The sequence below is a fragment of the Lygodium microphyllum genome, chromosome 10, assembly GCF_053477565.2.
Source record: "Lygodium microphyllum isolate KBCC chromosome 10, Lygodium_microphyllum_v1.1.10, whole genome shotgun sequence".
Taxonomy (NCBI): domain Eukaryota; kingdom Viridiplantae; phylum Streptophyta; class Polypodiopsida; order Schizaeales; family Lygodiaceae; genus Lygodium; species Lygodium microphyllum.
The window spans coordinates 11,828,500-11,846,111 of NC_141144.1; positions in this window are offsets into that span (position 1 = coordinate 11,828,500).

Here is a 17,612-nt window from a genome sequence, read left to right on the forward strand (position 1 = left end):
GGTGTTGACTACAATGCATCTCATCGGCGCTTGTTAAAGAGGTGCCATGTATTAGTAGTAAGGGAGGTTTGTACAGTTAGGGGAGCTTGCCCCTTTAACCACTTAAGGACAAAAGTTATGGCAAGATGGCCTTTGTTAAGAAGCTTATACAACATAGGGGCTATTCTATTTGTATGAGGTAGGGTGAGGGGCTTCCATCAGGCCAAGCATGGAAGATATCGGCTAAGACGACCCGAATGGTGTAGTCCCTAGTCGTAGCTGTTTCAATAATGCTTTTAAATAATTTATCAAATTCCCTCTTGTTTCTAGCTGCCCTCTCCTCTTTCGAGCACCTGGTGCCTGAGCGTCTAGGGTGAGGGGCCTACACGGCCGGGGTTGCCACCCCCCGAGCATTCCCTTAAGCCTTCATTTTTCTGGCCTGGGAAGTTTTTGGTCTGCGGCTAGGGCAGTGTCGCTTAGGGTCTCTTTTCGGTGCATACCTCTTAAGGGTAGGCACATAGCACTCCAACGAAGGAGCTTGTGTCATACGCTCCCTATGACAGCGAATAGCTTCCTTACACGCTAGCTGCACTGGGTGCTCCATGACGGCTACTATGGAGAAACCTGCAAAAAGTGAACCAAGGGTTAGCCCTTGAGGTAGGATGGAATTATTCGCATGAAAGGGATTAAACATTAGATCATCAAGTGCATAGTAATCATTGTAAAGGGACAGCCCCTGTGATAATATTCGTCCTACTTCGACCATGGGGTGTATTCCAACCAGTAGTATATCTTTGCTCACTCCAAATTACATGGATTGGTTGTGATGGACTGGGGTAGGGCTCGTCCTCGAAAGGGGAGATCGAAAACGGAAGGAGAGCCTGTAGAAAGGGACGATGCCACGTGTGCACCCTCAAAGGTGTTGGTCATGGCTTCCCATGGCAGTCATGAGGACTACATGCTCTCTACCTGGAGGCGGGAATGGTCACACGACTTCTAGATGTGTGGTGAGAGGAGGACCCTAGGAGCTCAGCCTGTCAATCCCAAACTACATGCTCTCTACCCGGAGGCGGGAATGGTCACACGACTTCTAGGTCACACGACTTCTAGATGTGTGGTGAGAGGAGGACCCTAGGAGCTCAGCCTGTCAATCCCAAACTTTTCTCCATGTGCTTGACTATCATTGCTTGTGTGTGTGCTCACTTGGGTATTCTTTATTCATAGTCACAAAACACCTTGTTCATTTATGTACAATTTATGCATCCATGTCGCTTCGTGAGGATAAAAACCAGCTATAGAACTCAGGATTATATTAGAGTGTGGCACACACATCTAGTACTCGTAGCAGCTTACTCAATAACAATAGATATTTTGCTACATTGAGTAGCATGGTACCTTGTCCGAGCCTACTCGCAACATGTAGCTCCTCCTCAGTGAGAATCTTATCAACTAGAGCATTTCCCTGGCTAGTTCTGGCTAAGTCCATACCCCTAATGGTAGTCAGGACTTGAAAGGAAGCTGACGCAACATAGGTTGGGTTTCTTTGAGACCGCCATTTGGCCAATTGCTCCTCTAAGACCAAGGCTCCCAATTCAGTCATTGTAATGCGGTTTTCAAACCAACATTTTTCGAATTGACTTTGATCCTCTGATTGTCACTTTAGTTGCTCTATCTCTAAGAGATTTGGTTGGCATAGCACATCGTTGAATGTCACAGTTAAGCATAAGTCATCGACTTCCTCCTTAGAGATGAGTTGCATGTGCTTATGTAGGAGCTTGTCATAAAGCTCGTCAATATATTCTTACTCTTCCCAGGATAGAGGAAATGGCAAGTATTCCTCAAGCTGCTCCTTAGGGAATGCACCCATGTCTGCAAGGATGTAGACACGTGCGAATACTTTGAGTTTAGCATCCAACTCAGTTAAGCATTCTGTGACACTTCTATGTTCAATGAGGGCTTGCTCAGTTGCTATCTCATGCAAGGTTCTAGGAGTTTTAGCATAGCTAGGGGCTCAGGCCTAGATGAGCAAGATTGGTCAACTCTGGGATTACTTATGTGCTCTAGGTTTCCATGTTTCTCCTAAGGCCTTGTTGTTATTCCGTCATGGTTCTCCTTGGATATGACTGGTATAATTTGTCACCCTATTGTGACAATGTTGTATCCACTCTTGATTGGTCAATGCAAGTTCTATTGTCGATGGATTGAGTGTTATAAGCAATTGCTAATGGTGATGGTTGCTTTGACTTATCAGAACACATGGATGTGTTTGAGGTTTCACCGATGTTAGGGGAGATGGCAATGGGTTCCTTAGTGGGTGGACTTGATGCTTTATTCCCAAGTTCTTCCATGCTCTTGGTCTCAATCTTCTTGGCATCAACAACCACTTGTGACTGCCGTTGTTTTCGTTGTGGTCTCCTCTTGTTCTTGGGAAATGAAGGTGTATCCCTTAAAGACTCGGGATCTTAAACTAGGTCAGTCGTTGATGTGCTTGGTTGGGCCTTAGCTCTCTCTTTCTCTGGTGTGCTCTCATGGGACGTAGTTGTGACCTACTGAACAACCTTGCTAGGTTGATTGGTCAGATGTGCCATCTCCTTGGCCACATCTTCGAGAGGTTTCTCCTCGAGCCTAAGCTTTAGGTGCTTCGACTGTGCTAGAGGTGTCAAGGATGTTGGTTGCGACACCTCTTCCATTGGTGAATGGATAGGGGCAGATTTCGCAAGGGGCATCGTCATCGCCAAAGGCTGTGACTGCTCTGATTCCTGATCGAAAGTAGTAGCAGCTAGTTCAATGGACCGACTATTATTAGTCGATTGTGGTGTCAAGTCTTAGGTAGATTAGAAGTGGTTGTGCCTTTTGTTGCCCTTTGAGCATTCACTTGTGCAGATCGAGAGCTAGTCACAATGGATTGGACAAGCATATTCTTAGGCTAAGAGCTAAGGGTGGTGTCATGTCCCACCTCATGGACATTTGGAAGCTTAGATGGAGATGGAGATTGGGATTGAGCTATTACACTTGACAACTGTCGGTGTGCTTCTGGTGTCTGTTTAGGAAAAGAGGGTGTAGGAGATTTGGGACTCCCAGGTGGACTTGGCACCGGCTGGAAGATTTGCTTGTGGCTGTTAGATGATTCTGCCATTTGCTTTGTTGGGCATTTAACCTTACCATGAGCAATGTTGTGCCTATGATGTTCATTATCCTTTTGGGAAATCAAAGGCTCCTTGGGCACTAGTGGCTTTTGTGTACCCTCAACAATTACCTCTGATATCTGCTTGTCAAGCACGCTAGGCTAAGGATCCACCCTTCAAATAGTCCCGTTTGGTTTCTTGATTTCAATCGTGAGGGGCTCGATCACTCCAATGTTTTTGACTCGAGACTTGGCTTTTCATTTAGACTTCCTCCTGCGCTTCTTCACTCTTGTTACGTCCTGGCCTTCGGCTAATAGAGGTGGTTTAGTAGGGGGTTTTGGTACCCAAATCTATCGGTTACCTGTGTAATACCCTTGAGCATGTAGCAATACTTTGGATATCCATCACGGCATTGTGTTGGCTCTCCATCTATACCTTCGTCTATAGGGCTTGGGCTTCTTTCGTGGTCTTCTATGATATTTGTGGGTCCCAAGCCTATCCTTGGCATTGTCCCCTAGCCTTTTTGTTTCAAGCATGGCCTCACTCATTGATTCTCTTTGTTCAACATGCGCTTCTATCAACTCTTTCACCAAGTCCTTGCTCTTGTTACCATTCTTGCCTAGCATGTCAGAATGTTCATTGTCCTTCCCTCGAGGTTTGACGAGGTCACCCTTGCTAAAGGTTGTGATTACCCTCACCCCCGTTAGTGTCATGTGTATCCTCTACACTATGTAATCAGCCTCACACTTAGTTGCTCTTTTGAAGGGTCATCCTAGGAGGTTTTTCTTTCCACAATTAGCACTATTTGGAGGAACACGAAATAGGATAGGCAAGCTTTCAGTCTCAATAGTTACAAGGATTTTGCACTTTCCTATATGTGCTTGTGGGTGTCCTCTGTAAGGACTAAGAGTTGGATTCCTTGGTGTGAGATCTGGTTGGCCTAGCAGGGTCTATGCTTCATAGGTCAAAATATTAAAATCTGCTCCTTCATCGATGAGAGCATCGACACTATTCTGTCTTTTTGTAGTGAGTTTGACCCTAAGATAAGCAGGCGATACTATGTCTTCATCTTTCAGGTCTTGGCTTATAAATTTAAGCCTTCTGATACATGCCTTTGAATCCCTAACTACACAGCTAGCTTTGGATTCTCTACTGATATCTTGGGTCGTCTGTATAGTGTTGTTCAAGGTGCATCTATTGTCAAGATTGTCATGCCTAGTCATCCTTGCAGTAGTTTGATGTTGTTGCATTCTGTTTTGACTAGATGCAATCCGGACGCAACCTATACAGGTTTTTGTGGTATGGCCTTTTTGCCCTTGTTGGCTAGAATGGCCCATTGAGGTTCTAGGGTCTCTGTTTGTCTTTATTCGGGTATGGTCTTTTGGCTGTTGTTTTGCAAGTGAGGATCTATGCTTGTGGAGAGCCCTTACTACACTAGGATCCAATTTGGAGGACTTGTCACAATGCATGTTTTCTCTCTATCCAGGGGGGGGGACAATCTCCCCCGGCCCACAGGGCCGTTGCGCTAAACACCATGCGTGATTTGAAGGACCATTCATAGCCAAGTTTTGAACTACTTGCTCTAGATTTCAATCTAGTGATAGATCTATAATGTGCTTTTGGCTCTATATCGTCTTTCGGTCGATTTCAGGGTCTACATGTTAAAATTGTGAAAAAATCCAAATTTGCTCAGTAGGTCCAAATTGTAGGGCCCAAATGTCTAATTCGGCCCATCCAAGTGGTTGAGGGCCGAATGAGAAAAGGCCGAATGCAATTGGTCCGAGTGTTGGTTTGACTGCAACTATCCGAGGGCCGAATCAGGTGGGCTGAGTCGTCAGGGCCGAGGACTGAGTGGTTCGTCCGAATGGGTCTGGGCCGAATGCAAAATTGGTTTGAATTATGAACTCGACCGGGCCAAATGTCAGCTCGTCCGAGTGGGGTTGGGAGCCAAGGGCCGATTGTGGGACTCGGCCCAGAATTTTGGTCACTCGAATGGGCCGAACATGGCACGATTTTGGCCGAGGCAACAATAAATCACCCAAATCACATGATTTAGGTCATGGCCTATCGCACACACCTCTAGATCAAAGCTATGGGTGGAGGGGAAGAGTTTTATATACCTGGAATAGCAAATAAACTCCAATATGCAAATCGGCAAACTAATCAAACCCTCATGCCTTGTTATGACAACAGAAATCCTATTGCTTATTTTTCTTTATTTTTATGCATTTTTTTTCCTACCCTAATGCATCAAAATCACAAAAAAATATCTACACTACTCCAACATGCTTTTCCAAATCCAAAAAACTAAAAACCTACTTGCTAAGGATATCGAATACCTCTTCAAACTCCTTCACTTCCTACCTATCTACCTTAAGCACTGGTTCGTAGGAAACCCTACTTCGATGCTCGATTTGGAGTATGCAAGCACTCAAGGTTTGAATCCGTTAGTCTCGGAAATGGAACCAAAATGTGAAGGTGATCAATCACCAAGACCCACGGACTGCTTATTGCTTCAAGCATTCCAAGTCGAGTACTAATGGCTATCTCTCACATAGTCGACACGTTATCTATCTCTACGGGTGTAGAGAACTTACCTCCATGTCGATCGAGTTACCTCCTCTCCCGCGCACTCTGGTAGCTCCACGATCCAAGTGTAAGCTTCAAGCAAGCTCCATCCTCAAGCCCCACGCTTCAAGCTCCATGGTTGTGAGCAAGATAAGAGAAAAGAAGAGAAGAGAAGAAGAGAGGAGAAGACGGAGAGCTTCTCCACCCCGGTCCCTCACCCTCACACACTCACTCCCTCACACTCTGATACTCCCTCTCTCAAGCACAAGCTCAAGCAAGCAAGCAAGAAGAAGAAGAAGAAGAAGAAGAGGAGAGCCACTTTTGGCCACACACAAAAATGAGCTTCTCATTCACTTTTCAACTTTATATACAAAACCCTAAATCCCTTTTGGGCAGTCATCCCCTTATCCCCTTTGTTACATGGTCAACCGTGGCCTAGGCCCTTTTTCCCATTGTCCTTCTATCTTCCTAGCTTTCTTTCTACCACCCATCTACCTTTACAAATTGCATGGGTGAGAGCCCGGCACTTTTAAAATAAATCATGGTGCACCTTGCACTTTTTTACAAAATTATAGACTTGCACTTTTTCTTGTGCGCCTTTTTCCTTGATTTAGAACTTTTTTTACACTTCTTGTGTTTCCAAATTCTTCTCGGCACGCCTTCGTCTTCTGTTTCACTTTTGCCTTGGCCTTGTCTTCTGCTTTAGATTTTTTGGCTTTTCCACCTTGTTCGTTTGAGGGTTAACATGGAGGATTAGCTCGCTCTTTGGGAGGCTGAAAGGATATCATTGATGTTTCTGGTTTGGGTTGGGGATGAGTTACTTCTTGACTTGAGGACTTGTCTTCTGAAGATGCATCCAAGAACGTCACATAATAGGAACCTTTTGTGTTCTATTTGAGCTGCAAGGCTGGGGGTTGTTAGGAAGGTGCATCATCATCATCTTCTCTCAGGAAGGGTAACTTTGGGCGACAAGAGCCACTGCTAAAGAAAAACCTATTTTTCTTTTCTTATAAAGGCTTTGCTTATGACGTGACTCATTAATCAATCCAAAGGATACCATAATCATTCTATCAAACAGAAAGGGATCTTCTACTTCTGAGGCTTCAAGAACTTCTTCCTCATCTTTACCTTCTACGAGTAGGATTGACTCTTCTAGCTCGCTTCCATAATCTTCATCTGCATTATCACCTTCATCCCCTTCAGCTTTTGTTTTTGCCTCTGTGGGGGCTCTATAAGAGAAGAACAAGCTCTCTCTTATGTCCTTTGCTTCTGTTTCTATCTCTATCTCTATCTCTGTCTCTATCTCTACTCCTATCTCTATCTTTGGCTCTATCTCTACTCCTGTCTCTATGGATTCTCCCATGGACAAAGACTTTGCTTTCTTTGGTAGTTGATTTATAGTGCCCATTGTTAGGGACCGTGTCTTTGTTTTCATGGGAAAGATCTATTTGGCGGTCTCTTCATCTCATGATGTACCATCTGTTACTTCATTGGAGGAGCTTGTTACGACTTCGATGGACGTGGATCCATTGCCTTTTTGTGATCCATACAACTTCAACATCACTTTATTGGGTCCTCTGCCTAGAGTTAGGGTTCTTTTGAACTAGTTCATCCTTGCTCTTGCTTCAAAAAGCCAAGGTCTTTCCAATAGCAGAGGGTATGAGGTCCCGTAGGAATTTGGTTTGACCACCAGATATGTCAGCCAATAATCTCTTCCTATGAGGGTTGTCTTTATGTACGGGAGAATGCCCAATGATTTGATCCTGCTTTGATCTACCAATCTGATAAGTCACTATGTAGGCTGCATTCCTTGCAAGCCTAGATCCTCCATTGTCACATCCGTCATTATGTTTATTGATGAGCCTCCATCAATCAATGCATCTACTATGAAGCATCCTTCAATCCATACGCCAATTTCTAGGGTTTTAGGATCTAGGAAGGCGTTAGCCGCATCCACTTCCTTCATAGGCTTTGAGGTTATGTTGGACTTGGTTGCCACAGAGGGAGTAATTATTAGGCCTCTTCTTCTTGTCAATATGCTTTTGAATTTCTTTTGATAGCTAGAAGACAACATCAACAACTATCTGAATGTTAGATTAGGTTTAAAAGTATCTAGGTCTTTGACCAAATCATACTCTTTGATAGGATCCACAGGCTTTTCCAATCGGCTAGGGAATGGGGCCACACACACTTTTATCTTCCCTTTTTCTTCTAGGAATGGTAACATCTACGCTTGTTCTCCATGAGAAGGTACTTTGGCATCCTCTATCTCTCGGGCCTTTGGTCCTACTTCTGCAACTGTCTCTCTGGCTCTGTAGTGCTATGTACTTCATTGTTCTAGACTACATTGTTCTACTTTTGCTGAGGAAGGTTGAACTTCACAGTCTTGATAGAGGGAATGTTCTCTTTTGGAACTATCGATTCTCCTTTCTTTGCACACGTTATTGCGGCCACTTCCAATTCCACCAAATTGGAAGCAGGTTCTTGGGTCTTCTGTTAGATATCCAGAGTAGCTTTCACAGGATTTGGACTTAGATAGTCTTTTGCAGTGTGGCATTCTCCTTTGCATCGACTGCATAAGGGCTTGTAATCCACAGACCTTCTAGGGTTTGGGCAATTCAATGAGATATGACCCCTTTCTCCACATCTGTAACACTCCACCTCTGAGCTCTAGCCACTGCCCAAACTATCATCCTCGCTGTAACTCTAAGAGGGAAACCTCCTTGGACTGAAATTAGGACCAAACTCCCTAGGCTTTGGTCCAATGTCCTACGTTGTCATTTTGGATTCCAGCAAGTTGAATCTTGCTCTTCATCTTTCTTTCTTCATTCATGCATCTCTTTCAAAGAGCAGATATCCTCTATATGGTTCTTCCTCAAACAATATGAATAGAAAGCTCCAAGAATGGTTGATTTTCAGGTGCATTCAGTGGCTAAATGTCCCGCTTAATGGCACTTTCCACACCATGTATTAGAATGCATCACATCTCTCCCACCCCCTGGCAAGAGTGGATATATTGGCAGTATTCACCTTTAGTGTCTATAGTTGTTCTATAATCAATCCATAAGCTCTTTCTTGATACTTGCGACTAAGTTGGATAGGTAATCCCTTAGATTTTCACCTCTTGGAGTACTTTTAGTAGGGTTTTGGGAAGCTTCTATGATCACTACATACACTGGTTGGGTTGATCCATAGGGTCCTTTATTCTAGTTCTGATTCAGAGCTTTTGTTAAGACTTGGGGTTGTTGATTCCAGTGGGTAGGGTTCCATTGTTGTTGAGTCGCCACTGGAGAAACTATTTGAGACCACTATTGTTGTGGTTGAACCATCATTTGAGGCACTATCATCTACAACCACTGTGGATTAGGTGCACTGTACTGCAGCACTGTTTGCATATGGGGGAAGGGGTAGGGAACTGTCCTTGGGACTGCATTTGGTGGGTATACCATTCTTGGCATGGGAGGAGATAAGACTCCTCTTCCTAAGGTCATTGACAACCTTGCTTCAACTTCATCATACAGTCTTGCACCTTCCATTGTAGCTTGCAGATTGACTGATCTTCTCAATTCTATGAACTTGCAAACTTCTGGTTGTAGGCCTCTAAGGAAAACTCCCTTCTGGATGCCTTCATCCAAATGATGGTTGGTCCATCTCTTTAGTATGGATTCCATTCGCAAGACATAAGCTTCTACTCATTCACTAGAGGACTAACTTAGGTTCATGAACTCCTCTTGCATTCGCTCTTCAAAACCTTCACGTCTGAATTTAGTGAGGAATGCCAACTTCAAGTTGTTCCATATGCCAAAAGTTCCTACTACTTGTCTATCATACCATTGAAACGCTATGCCTTTGAAAGTGGTGGGGAATGTTGCTAACCAATGCTCGGGGGTTATGGCATTGTTAGCCACACGTGCTACCATAAACTTTGCTACATGAAGATCAGGATCTTAATCGTACTCTCTCTTAAAAATGGGCAATGGAACTACATTTGCTAGCCTATCATCAGTATTTCCAAGACGGATTTGACTGGGAAGGGGACCTTGAGTCACCATGGGGACTTTTGTAAATAGTGCTTTTGGGGCGTCAAAGGAGGATTTTGCTGCAAGTTTGTTCTTGGCCTTAATTTTTGCCTTCTCTCTTCTCATGTACCTCTGGACTCATTCTAGTATGCTTGCTTCTTAATTGCATCATTCATTAGGGGGTTGGCTCCAACTACTTGGTATGTACTCAACAGAATAGAATCAAAGGGGACTTTAGTCTCTGGAGACTCTCTAGCCAACATCTCTTCTACTTCTTGTTTTTCTATGTCTCTAAATTCAGCTTTCAAACTACTATAGAGAGGAAGGAATACTATAGAGAGGAAGGTATTCCGTTTTGAAGGTATCAAAACTCATTAATCTGAATATTGTTGTGGTGCCATCATCATAGCAATGCCAGCTTCTGATGGTTTCAATAGTGTATGTTGTGAAGAATACTTTATCCACCGACTTCCAATCGGTTGCTAATTGGACAAATAAGAGATTGTCAGTGCACCATGCGTCCCACGTATCCTACTGTTGAGCATCCATGAACAAATTCCAAATCTTTTCTTTCTTGTTTTCTTGAATCTCCACTAACCACGACTCCTAAAGCTTCTTTACGATCTCCCACTTGATGATGTCTGGAAACTTCTCAATGAATGCCAAATCTTCCATGGATGGTCATTCTCTCTTTTTTTGCACTTCAATTTATTCCCAAACAATTTGCCACCAAGATGCACATCTATCTTGCTTCAAAGAAAGAGGAAATAGTCCACCACATAGAGCCTACATCATGATTGTGACATGTTTCCACCATTGTGAGATGAACTTCTTGTGGAAAGTGGCTCTAGCAATAAGAATCTCTGATTCTTCAGTGGTAGCTGGAACTTTGCAAACATCTTTTGAGTTCTTCTTTTCTTGGCGATGCTATTTCTTTCATTTTGAGCCTCTTTCGATACTTGTTGATGGGAATATTCCTCGGCTGCGGCATAAAAAACATGGAGCCCCAAAAGGAACACCAAGGAAATAGGGTTTCTACTGCAAGAAAATCTATCTTGTAACATCAACAACCATCTTTTTCATATTTTATGTGATCACAACAAAGAAAACAACACCAGGAACAAGAAATCTTCATGCAACTTCATAGAAACAATTGTCCCATGGCTTTAACTTTAACAAAATCCATCATTCTCTTCATGTTCTTTATAGAATTTTTTGATAGACATAGAAAACACAAAAGAATACTCCACTTTGAATGGAAAAATATCACGTATGATTCATCTTCAAAGTTTCCATAGCTTTCTCTCACAATCTCTCATATGTAGATACATTGTTTTGCATAGAATTGGCTATCTCTGACTCTCTCTCTCTCTCTCTCTCTCTCTCTCTCTCTCTCTCTCTCTCTCTCTCTCTCTCTCTCTCTCTCTCTCTCTCTCTCTCTCTCTCTCTCTCTCTCTCAATAACACATCATCTCCTCATTACAATACTCAATAATCACTCATCATAATCCTTCCTTGGTTGTGGATGCCTCTCCCAAAAGGGGTGTCTGATATGAAAGGTCACTAGAGCCACTACAGTGACTCCTCACAGCTCATCACTGTCACTTCACTTTAGTCTTCTCTTGAGTCTTCAACAGCTACTTCTTCCACTTCCTTGAGCTCTTTTAAACTTGCATTCGCCTCTTTCCAAGGCTAGAAAACTTTCCCAAAGTCTCACATACATTCCACAAAACACTTACAGAGGCATACAAAACAGAACAAAACAGGAACAGAGGCTCTACAGAAGCTCAACAGAGGGTTTACAGAAAGTCAACAGAAAGTGTCAGAACCACATAATTCATACTAAGACCATTCCAAAATATCAAAAACCGTTCAATAAGCTTTCAAAAAACCTCAATCTTCATCAATCATTACTCCATGCTTCATATAGAAGAAAAACAAAATAAAATAGAAGCTAAACAGAACCAATAAGAAACTCAACAGAACCTATTAGAACATCATAGAGCGTCATATCTCTGTTGAAAATCATCATGAGCTTCCAAAACATAATCAACCTCATCCAAAACACTCTTAAACATTTCCAAAACAACCAATCATCATGTAAAATCCTTCAAAAATCAGCCATTCAGGCCTTAGAAACCAAAAATCAACCAAAAAATCAAGTCATTTCAGCATTCAACACGCTCCTTCAATGTCCGAACAAACTAAGGCTTTAATGCCTCAAAGCATCTAAGAGGTTTGTACTTTTGGATGGGTTGTTTTGAATCTTTGGTACAACTCAACCTATGACATTAAACATTCAAATTCATAAGGTAAGTTGTTCATTTAAAATAATCATTGGTATTGTGCTAGAACATCTTAGTACCCTTATTTGGTACTATTCAGTATAGATTTGGGAATCCACATTATCAATCTAGAACTTTATAATATCAATCTAAGACTTTATATTAGAATTTTGGTATTGTACTAGAAAATATGACAGAGTATTAGACCTATTTACATAGACCCAATTCGGTACTATACACAATCAATTTGGTACTTTACAAAATAATTTTTGGTGTTGTGTTATGAAATATACTAGAGTACTTCAACCATTTTGTATCACAAAGTATCAATTTTGAACTCCATAGAGGTATTTAGTACTATTACAGGAAATATAAGAGTATTGGAGCTCTTTGATACCTCCATTTCACTTTTTTTGTACTAATTTGAATCTATATAGTAGCCTTTTGGTAATGTTTATGTACTAGAGTACTATGTCTTTTTTATATTGTACTATAGCAAATTGATACTTCACAAAACCATTCTGTGTTTTATAGTACCCTTTTGGTACTATACCAAGGAATGTACTAGAATACTACATCCATTTGGTAATGTGCATTTTCAACTTGGTACTTCATAGAAGTATTTGGTACTTCAAGACGTCCTTTTGGTACTATACCAGGGAATGTACTAGAGTACTAGATCCATTTGATACTATGCATCACACATTATGATGGTAGTACAAGTACCAATTTGGTAGAGCACTAGCAATGTGCTAGTACCCAAACTAGAGATTATTACATAGTGCTCTAATGAGATGAAAAGTGATATTGAGTGCCTAATGTGAAAGGCATAGGGTGGTACAAGGCACAATTCAAGTGCCTTCATATCAATATAAACACCAAATGTTTATACAGAAAATAAATAATGTGATGTAAGTTTGCTACAAGGAATGTAATACACACAATGACATGTAGTATATGTAGACTACAACACACCTAACACAAAATAGAGGAATAAAAGATAATAGGAATGGTTTGAATTAACGAGTGATTCATCAAGAACATGCACATGATGCTTCAAAAGACTTTTTAATCCAATCCGCTTCCAACATATATCCTTTTTTTCGGTGAAACTCAAGTCTCCATGCTCCAGAATGCATACACTAGATCTCTTATTTCAGTTGTGATGACATTGCATCAAGGCAATTGTCTTTGGCATGCACTCAATGGCAAAACTTCCTCATCATCTTCAATCTCAAGATGAGAACTAGCTATAGCAACGTTTTTTATGAATAGCCAAAATGATTGCTATTCTTGTATGGTTCATTTATGTTGTGCTATCCACATTATTCAGCACCATCATAAAAAATGATCTCTTTAAGAAGAGCTCGTGTGTGGAGTGGGGCATCTTGAGCTAGCTGAGTGTGTTATGAATGTTGGATATAACAGTGCTCTCGACATTACTTGTTGATAATTGCAAGTCTTGAAAAGTTAGATGAAGCCAAAATTGTTTGAATAATTGTCTGCCTCTAGGCACTTGCTATAAGCCCCAGTGTTTGCTTGCACCAAAGCTTTGCCATAGCTAAACATATCTACTTTCTTTGCTTTGCTTCATCAATTGAAGATGAATCTTTCAACCTATTGCTTTCTTTTTCTTTTGTTATATGTTCTCTTTTCTTAGTAGACTAGTACTCACACATAGAAGCCCTATTGCTTAGATAATGTTTTGTCCCAAGGATATTTGAATTCATCTCCATAGTTTGATATGTGGATTTAATGCCTTAGATAATATCAATGATGGGAACAGGTGATGTAACTCCAGCAAAACAATGAGACAGAGACACTGCGTCGATACCTCCACAACAACCACCTGAGCCACGCTCTCTCGAACTTGTATGAGAGCGAGGAGTAGCACATGTATCTTGAGCCGATTGTGGGCTTACTGCATCCCATCTATGTAGCATCCCTTAGAACCACTCCCTCTGTCTCGACCTCGTCTACTGGAAACTAAAGTATCAGAGCATATTGAAGTAGATCTAACAAAACAACCCGATGGTGTTCGAGACAGCTCCTGGTCCGCCATATCTCTAAATCAAGCCATCTGATTTGGAGACATACGTGTGAAGATCTCATGTAGCTCCTCATCGCTCATCCCTCGACTCATCGTGCGGCTCTAAATATCCACAAAGGTCACCTACACATACAAAAATTGATGTTAGCATAATCAATATAAATCAAGCAAAGCACAATAATATAAATCTAAAAATAATAATCTTACTTAAAACGCATATCTTATGTACCCTTATAAGCAATTTATCAACGAATTGAGTATGTGGATGCTCCAAGTATGACGAACCCTATGGTCCCATGTCAATCTCCTAACACAATTCTGTATACATTGGAAGGTCGATAGAAAGGTCACCACAAAAGGATGAGCCCAACTCGTTCTCAAAGAATTCTCGGTCTCCTGTCTTTCCATCATTGTTACCCGATTCTAGCTCCTCTACATGCTCAAAGCTTTCAGTAACCTCCACCCCTCTATTTGCATACTATCCTCATCTATGCTGGGAACATTACTTTCATCATATACTCTCGCACTTTCAGGAGTTGAATGTACAACATACTACCATCGAGGTTGTTGAGGGTTTGGATAGAAAATTACATGTTCAAAATCATGTACAAGAGAGATTTGACTTTTGTGACATGTACCATGTCGTAATAAAATTTTAAAAATACATGAGTTCATGTACCTGTTTACAATGGGTCGGCAATACAAACGTATTACGCAAATCCGTTCATCTTTTTTTGGAATCTATTTCGAGAAATCTAGATGGACCTCGTCGTTGTCCCATCTCCTTCAAGTACCACTTTGAACCACTACACATCAAATAGGATCATGGAGAAGCTACGGTAATCCACAGTGATAATACTTTGCAAGTTCCCAAAATACTCCATCTCATCTATAACGATGTTTGGATCCATTGCTTGTCGTCGGCTCTCTTGCTCGAACTTTGCCATGATACCACAATCTGTTGTGGAGCGCATTTTGTTGATACACTTCACGTGGAAATGCAATTTATGCGACCACGTCGCATTGTATATTTTGTACTATACATTAAAACAGTTAATTAGTTGTCACATATAAAATCTAGATATGACAAACCCTAAACATGTTGTCACCTTTGGACTACATCCCCTTGAGAATTCCCACTTCTTAGTTGAGACCTCCGCCCCTTCGGGAGACGTTGTGGTCAAAACTCCATGCAACCATCACGTTGAGATAAACTGCGATATCTCCTCCATGCCCTCGAGATATCGAATTGGTCGATGGCACGTACTATGTCAAAATTCAGATCGCTCTTCTTCCCAATCTTTCTTGACTTGCTTGTACCTAGCAAGCCACGTCTCCATGGAGGAATGGTGCAACATACAAAAATGATTCACTTTCTCCTCCATTGTAGCATCTATCATTTTTTCTACCCCATTTCCAACCACCACATCTCCGGTTAACCTATCATCATCCTTCAACAACCGTAGCATACTATTATCTGAATCCACTGTTGGTAGCTACTGTGAAATATGCACTAACACCTCAGCTACCAATCAACCTTCGGCCATGCTACCTTCTGGCCAAGCTCATTGTCGCACAAAGCCTTTCAAGGTTTTCATGAAGCGCTCCAAGAAGAACATCCATTGTGTATGGACATGTCCCGCAATCTTCACTTTCTCTACAAGATGCACTAGGAGGTGGGTTTGTATCGTGAGCATGCTAATAGGCAAGTACTTCTCCAAGAGACAGACAATCTCCACTACTCCCCGCCTTATGGATTCAATAGAGGATGTCTTGATCTCCTTCTGTGAGATCCATTGCACTAAATTTGACAACCTCTAAATCACCCCGTGTATTTCTAGAGTAAGACACCTGTGATCGCGATCGGTAGTACAAACTATCATAAATGAAGAATCATTATGAATAATGACTAGACTCCAAATAGCAAAATATGTAGGCCACTTACAATCCATTCATAGTACAAACTTGGCATATCTTATGCCAATCATGGGATTTTAGCCATGATAATTAGTCATCTTTAGAAAACGCGAACTCGAGAGAACACATCATACCCATCAGAGTGAGGATAGACTTAATAATTTGCTTCACAATGCACTCTTCTTTAGTGGACAAAACCCAAGGAGCGAGGTAGTTGCGAGCGACCATCAGCACTTGACTGCGGACAACAAAGCGCCTCCATCTTACCTATCTCCTTCAAATCCATTCGTGCCCCTAGACTGTCTCTCTTTCATGTGATGTGGCCCCATAGTAAGCTGTCTTTCCTATGATGTGGTCCCATAGTAAGCTGCCCACGTTCATGAAAATATGCATGGGATTCAATAAGTGATTGATCTATAAGTGGGTCCAATACGACAACTTGTAGAAAACTAAGAACCATCGCATTCCCTTTGGATGCGACTCCGTGTGGACCATTTTTAGCTCATAGCAGCTTTGGGCATTCATTTGTGTTGGAGGTCGTCCAAGAAAACCTTCCCTCAGTTCATGGCCCTCCGGCAAGAAAGCGGCGTGTCCTTGATATACCATATTCTTCATGGTTTGTGACCTTCCAGAGTCTATAACTCCAGCCCACACAATGGACATGCATGATAACCTGAGGTAACCAAACCTGTCCCAACACCTCTATCCAGTGAATACAGACTTGAACGAGCTATGATAGATATTACCAATGAGAACAAAAGCCTATTTACTTGAGCACTCCCCGAATCTCGGAAAGTCATGCATGGTCCACATGAGATTGGCTTGTATATTGGTGGACCATCAACCATGGTGCTTACTCATATCTTCCACGACGACCCCCTCCTCCCACAAAATCTTAAGCTTAGTGACTAATGGATAAAGATATACGTCCATGTTCTTTACTTTGTAGCGACCAGCAACGAGCAAGCTAATGACGAGGTTTCTTTTCTTCGTAGAAAGCCATGGAGGGATGTTGTAGTTAACAAGGGCTACATGCCACACATTGTAAGAAGTTGAGCACAGACTGAATGGATTCACACCATCCATAGCAAGACTGGCTCTCGGGCAAAGCTCGAAAATGTAGAATCAATGTGGCTCCATATGCGTGAATCCACTGATATTCGTTGGACTCCATCTATGGATCTATTCTACGCATGCCACGTTGTCAAGCTCGCCATGTCGGAGGTACGAAACATGTGATATGTACGGGGGGATAAGCGAAAAGTGTCTAAGAACTTTTTGAGGGATGGCTTGCCCTTATAAGTCCAATAGATACCTGTGGGCACCACACTTTGGACATGTCTCTATAGTCTCGTACTCCTCGAAATAGTACGCAATCATTGACATATGTATGGATGCTGTTGTAGTCCATGCCAAGCTTTCATAAAACATGTCGCACGTCATCATGAGACTCAAGCATGGTGTTTTGAAGTGGTAATATATGATACTTTAGCAACCTGAAAATAAATCATAAAACACTTTGAAAAAACATATATTTTTTTAATGATGGTGTCGAAAAGAAATCAACGAAGCATACATAGAAGATACGTGAATAACTTGGTCACACTTGCATCACTCTACCCATATTTTGCTTGCACACTTAGAAGTGCAAGTAGTGTCTTTAAGTGAGA